This window comes from Salvelinus alpinus, chromosome 30 (genome assembly GCF_045679555.1).
Source record: "Salvelinus alpinus chromosome 30, SLU_Salpinus.1, whole genome shotgun sequence".
Classification (NCBI taxonomy): domain Eukaryota; kingdom Metazoa; phylum Chordata; class Actinopteri; order Salmoniformes; family Salmonidae; genus Salvelinus; species Salvelinus alpinus.
In genome coordinates, this window is record NC_092115.1 from 33,993,807 (window position 1) to 33,999,806 (window position 6,000).

The following is a 6,000-nucleotide window of genomic DNA, read 5'->3' on the forward strand; positions in this document are numbered from 1 at the left end:
CCTATAACATACCTCGTTCAGTCTCCTCAGGACATTAAATGGCACCACAAACAGCGGACCCAGCTTCCGGCAGGGCAGGCGAAGGGGCAGGTTTCGGGTCGAGAGCCAGACCCGGTCCCCCGGTACATACACCGGGGCCTCACTGCGGTGGTGGTCGGCGCTTGCCTTCTGTCACCTGATGGCCCGTTGCAGACGCACATGGGCAGCGTCCCATGTCTCCTCTGAGTGCCGAAACCATTCATCCACTGCATGTGCCTCGATCTGGCTCTGATGCCACGGTGCAAGGACCGGCTGATAACCTAGTACACACTGAAACGGAGACAGGTTAGTGGAGGAGTGGCGGAGGGAGTTTTGGGCCATCTCTGCCCACGGGATGAAAGCCCCCCACTCCCCCGGCCGGTCCTGGGAATAGGAACGCAGAAACCTACCCACATCCTGGTTAACTCTCTCCACCTGCCCATTACTCTCGGGGTGAAACCCTGAGGTCAGGCGTTCCATGAACGCCCTCCAGACCCTCGATGTGAACTGGGGACCCCGATCAGACACTATATCCTCAGGCACCCCGTAGTGCCGGAAGACGTGTGTAAACAGGGCCTCCGCAGTCTGTAGGGCCGTAGGGAGACCGGGCAAAGGAAGGAGACGGCAGGACTTAGAAAACCGATCCACAACGACCAGAATCGTGGTGTTTCCTTGTGACGGAGGAAGATCCATCACGAAATCCACCGATAGGTGTAACCACGGCCGTTGTGGAACGGGTAGGGGTTGTAATTTCCCTCTGGGCAGGTGTCTAGGTGCCTTGCACTGGGCGCACACCGAGCAGGAGGAAACATAAACCCTCACGTCCTTAGCTAAAATGGGCCACCAGTACTTCCCACTAAGACAGCGCACTGTCCGACTGATACCAGGATGACCAGAGGAGGGTGACATGTGGGCCCAACAGATCAATCGATCATGGACATCAGACGGAACGTACAGACGCCCAACTGGACACAGGGTGGGAGTGGGCTCCGCACGTAACGCCCGTTCGATGTCCGCGTCAACCTCCCATACCACCGGTGCCACCAGGCAAGAAGCCAGATGTATGGGAGTGGGATCCGTGTACCGCTCCTCTGTGTCATACATCTGGGACAGTGCTTAGCGTTCTGGGAACCTGGTCTGTAGGATAGGGTGAAAACAAAACGGGTGAAAAACATGGCCCACATTGCCTGGCGAGGGTTCATTCTCCTCGCTGCCCGGATGTACTCCAGATTACGGTGGTCAGTCCAAATGAGAAAAGGGTGTTTAGCCCCCTCAAGCCAATGCCTCCACGCCTTCAGAGCCCTGACAACAGCCAACAGCTCCCGGTCCCCCACATCATAGTTTCGCTCCGCCGGACTGAGCTTCTTCGAAAAGAAAGCACAGGGGCGGAGCTTTGGTGGCGTACCCGAGCGCTGAGACAGCAGAGCTCCTATCCCAGCCTCAGACGCATCCACCTCTACTATGAATGCCAAGGAGGGATCAGGATGAGCCAGCACAGGAGCCGAGGTAAACAGAGCCTTCAGGTGACCAAAAGCCCTGTCCGCTCCAGCTGACCACTGCAGTCGCACCGGTCCCCCCTTCAGCAAGGAGGTAATGGGAGCCGCTACCTGACCAAAGCCCCGGATAAATGGTAGTAGTTGGCAAACCCTAAGAACCGCTGCACCTCCTTTACCGTGGTTGGAGTCGGCCAATTACGCACGGCTGAAATGCGGTCATTCTCCATCTCCACCCCTGACACGGACAGGCGGTACCCTAGGAAGGAGACTACAGGTCATGCTCCAACAGTCAACCAAGCACCTTGCGCACCAGGAACACATGCTCGGCGCGTGTAGCGGAGTATATTAGAATGTCATCTATATACACCACTACACTCTGCCCGTGCAGGTCCCTGAAAATCTCGTCTACAAAGAATTGGAAGACTGATGGAGCATTCATCAACCCGTACGGCATGCCGAGGTACTCATAGTGCCCAGAGGTGGTACTAAATGCTGTCTTCCACTCATCTCCCTCCCGGATACGCACCAGGTTGTAAGCGCTCCTGAGATCCAATTTGGTGAAGAAGCGCGCCCCGTGCAATGACTCGGTCACACTGGCTATGAGAGGCAGCGGGTAACTATACTTCACCGTGATTTGATTTATACCTCTATAGTCAATTAACGGGCGTAAACCTCCATCCTTTTTCTTCACAAAAAAGAAACTCGAGGAGGCAGGTAAAGTGGAAGGCCGAATGTATCCCTGTCCCAGAGATTCGGAGACATATGTTTCCATAGCTGCCGTCTCCTCCTGTGACAGAGGATACACGTGACTCCTGGGAAGTGCTGCGTCTACCAGGAGATTTATCGCACAATCCCCCTGTCGATGGGGTGGTAAATGAGTCGCCTTCTTTTTACAGAAGGCGAGCGCCAAATCGGCATATTCAGGGAGGATGTGCATGGTGGAGACCTGGTTTGGACTCTCCACCGTAGTCGCACCGATGGAAACACCTACACACCTCCCTGAGCACTGACGTGACCATCCCTTGAGAGCCCTCTGTTGCCACGAAATAGTGGGGTCATGATCGGCCAACCAGGGAAGCCCCAACACCACAGGAAACGCAGGAGAATCGATCAGGAAGAGACTAATTCTCTCCTCATGACCCTCCTGCGTTATCATACATAGTGGAGCTGTGATCTCCCTAATCAGGCCCGACCCTAACGGACGACTAACTAAGGCATGTACAGGGAAGGGCACATCAACAGGAACAATAGGGATTCCTAATCTAAGTGCAAATGAACGGTCAATAAAGTTCCCAGCTGCGCCTGAATCTACTAGCGCCTTATGCTGGGAATGCGGGGAAAACTCAGGAAATTCTATACATACACACATGTGCGCAACAGGGAGCTCTGGGTGAGTCGGGTGCCTACTCACCTGGGATGATCCACCAGTGCCCTGCCTGCTGCCTCGACTCCCTGGGAACCTCTCCAGCACCGGCCAGCAGTGTGCCCTCTGCGGCCACAGGTGGTGCAGGAAACGGCCCCCCCTTTGGTCACCCTTAGAGCAGCACCTCCAAGCTCCATAGGTGTATGATCGGAGGTGGGGGATGGAATGGATGGACCCCGATCCGGACTTCTGCGGGTAGCCAACAGGTTATCCAGCCGGATGGATAATTCCACCAGCTGGTCGAGGGTAAGGGTGGTGTCCCTGCAGGCCAGCTCCCGACGAACGTCCTCACGTAGACTACACCGGTAATGGTCGATCAGGGCCCTCTCATTCCATCCCGCGCTGGCAGCCAGGGTCCTGTAGTCCAGTGCGAAGTCCTGTGCACTCCTCATCCCCTGTCTGAGATGGAACAAGCGTTCCCCCGCCGCTCTCCCCTCAGGTGGATGAACGAAGACCGCCCGGAAGCGGCGGATGAAATCCTCATAGCGGATCAACGCTGCGTCTATTCCTCCCCATTCGGCGTTGGCCCACTCAAGCGCTTTCCCCGACAAACAGGAGATGAGGGCGGACACGCTCTGGTATCCCGAGGGAGCCGGGTGGACGGTCGCCAGGTAGAGCTCCAACTGGAGTAGGAACCCCTGGCACCCGGCAGCCGTCCCATCATATGCCCTCGGGAGCGAGAGCCGAATCGCACTGGGTCCAGGTGACGGAGGGGTGGACAGTGGTGTGGGTTGGGGTGAAGTTGATGGGGGTGTGGGAAAATCCCCTCTCTCCCATCGCTCCATGGTGTGCAGCACGCGATCCATGGCTGTGCCAAGATTGGACGCGCTCCTCCACTGGTACCGGAGGACTGGGTGCACCTGCTGACTCCATACATGGTGCGTGTTTCTGTCATGTGTCAATGTGCAGCGGTTAGGACGGAGTGAGGCGCAGGACACAGAACTGAGTAAAAGACGTACTTTACTCGAAAAGAAACAACAAAATTTCCACGCAGGGAAAACACACCAGCTCACAGAAGTCTTGAACACTAAACAAAGAACAAACACGCACAAAACCATGTGGGAACTAGAGGGTTAAATAGGGAATAAATTATAACGTAATGGGAACCAGGTGTGTACAATCAAGACAAAACAAATGGAAAAAGAAACATAGATCGGTGGCAGCTAGAAAGCCGGTGACGACAACCGCCGAACGCCGCCCGAACAAGGAGAGGCATCAACTTCGCAGAAGTCGTGACAGAGCCTTTGAATTGCAACTCCACTTTTGTCTCCGTACTGACGTTTTGCCTGTTTGATTGCCTTATGGAGGGCATAACTGGACTGTTTGTATTCAATCCTATTCCCAGTCACCTTGCCGTGGTTAAATGCGATGGTTCACTCTTTCAGTTTTGCGTGAATGCTGCCATCTATCCACGTTTTTTGGATTGGATAGGTTTTAATCATCACAGTGGGAACAACATCCCATGTATGCTTCCTGATTAACTCAGTCACCTTGTCAGTTTATACCTCAATGTTATTCTCAGAGGCAACCCGGAGCATGTCCCTGTCCGTGTGGTCAAAACAGTCTTGAAGCATGGATTCCGAATAGTCAGACCAGCGTTGTATAGACCTTAGCACGAATACTTCCTGTTTGAGAATCTGCCTATAGGTTAGGAGGAGCAAAATGGAGTTGTGATCTGATTTACCAAAGGGAGGTTGGTGGAGGGTCTTGTAGCCATCCTGGAAGGGAGAGTAACAATGGTTGAGAGTTTTTGAAGGGCGAGTACTGCAGGCGATGTGTTGAAATAACTTCGGTAGCGTTTTCCCAGATTTGCTTTATTAAAGTCCCCAGCTATAATAAATGTGGCTTCAGGATATGAAAAACCAGCTGGCAGTATAGTTTTGTGTGTGTGTGTGTCTGTGTGTGTGTATGTTGGAGTGTCAGTGTAGTTTGTGATGGTGTGTGGTTAGAGTCCAGTGAGTGTACATCGAGCCTGTGTAAGAGAGTCAGTGCAAAAAATTATAATAGATAAGAATAAAATAATGGGGTCAATGCAAATAGCCCGGGTATCCATTTGATTATCTAGCAGTGTTATTACAAGTCTTATTGAAACATTCAGTGAAACTTATAAACAAAAAATCTAAATAACCTATATTTTCAATTTTCAGTAAATTAAAGGGAAATTTAAAAAAAAATCTACTTCATCATCTCCGGCACCACCCCAACATTAACATACTGTATGTGAAAATTCCACATTTCTATGTTTTGTAGTAAACAAAATGTTTCCAATGACATCATCAACCAATTAGTAGACAATTGGTTGGCAATTATTAGGTAATGCCTTCTCACAATTGGTCAAAATCACATGATGCACACCGATGATCTTTTTTACTACAAAACATAGAAACGCACTATTTTCACATACAGTATGGGGTGGTGCTGGAGATGATGAATATGAAGTTGAACAATTTTTACGTTTCCCTTTAATAAAACCTTCCAGGAAAACTTTCAAGCAACTAGAGTAAAACGTTCTCAGAACATCCTTGCAACCTAAAAATGTACGTTCCCAGAAAGTAAAAAAAATTAAATAACTTTATGTTTTACTGGTCAGGAAACTTATGGATTCAATCCCAAAATGAATGGCAAACCAGAAATGTGCATTCCCACAACTTCCAAGGAACCAAATGTGTTACCTGGGAGACTTGGAGCAACCACCACCAGGGACAAGTGAACATTGACCAAAACTTTTCTCCAACCCTGAGCACTCGCTGGAGGGGAACTGTTAGCCATATCCTCCTCAATTTCCTCCACCTTAACAGGAATCACACTAAGGTATTTTCTCAATTACATTTGCTTACCTCATGCGTCCTCCCTCTTACTTTTGAAAAATGTAACATGTAAAATGTAATCGAGGAAAGGCGGTGAGCAGAGGAAACGTGAAAGAAAATGTGCTTGTGTATGAAATGAGACCCTCCTTCACTCAGCATGACAATGGTAGTCAGCTTGAACGTGACCTCACAACATGGTTGAGAAGAATCTCCTCCCTCTCACAGCTCAATGTGAAACGTGTCAGGTAAATCAAAA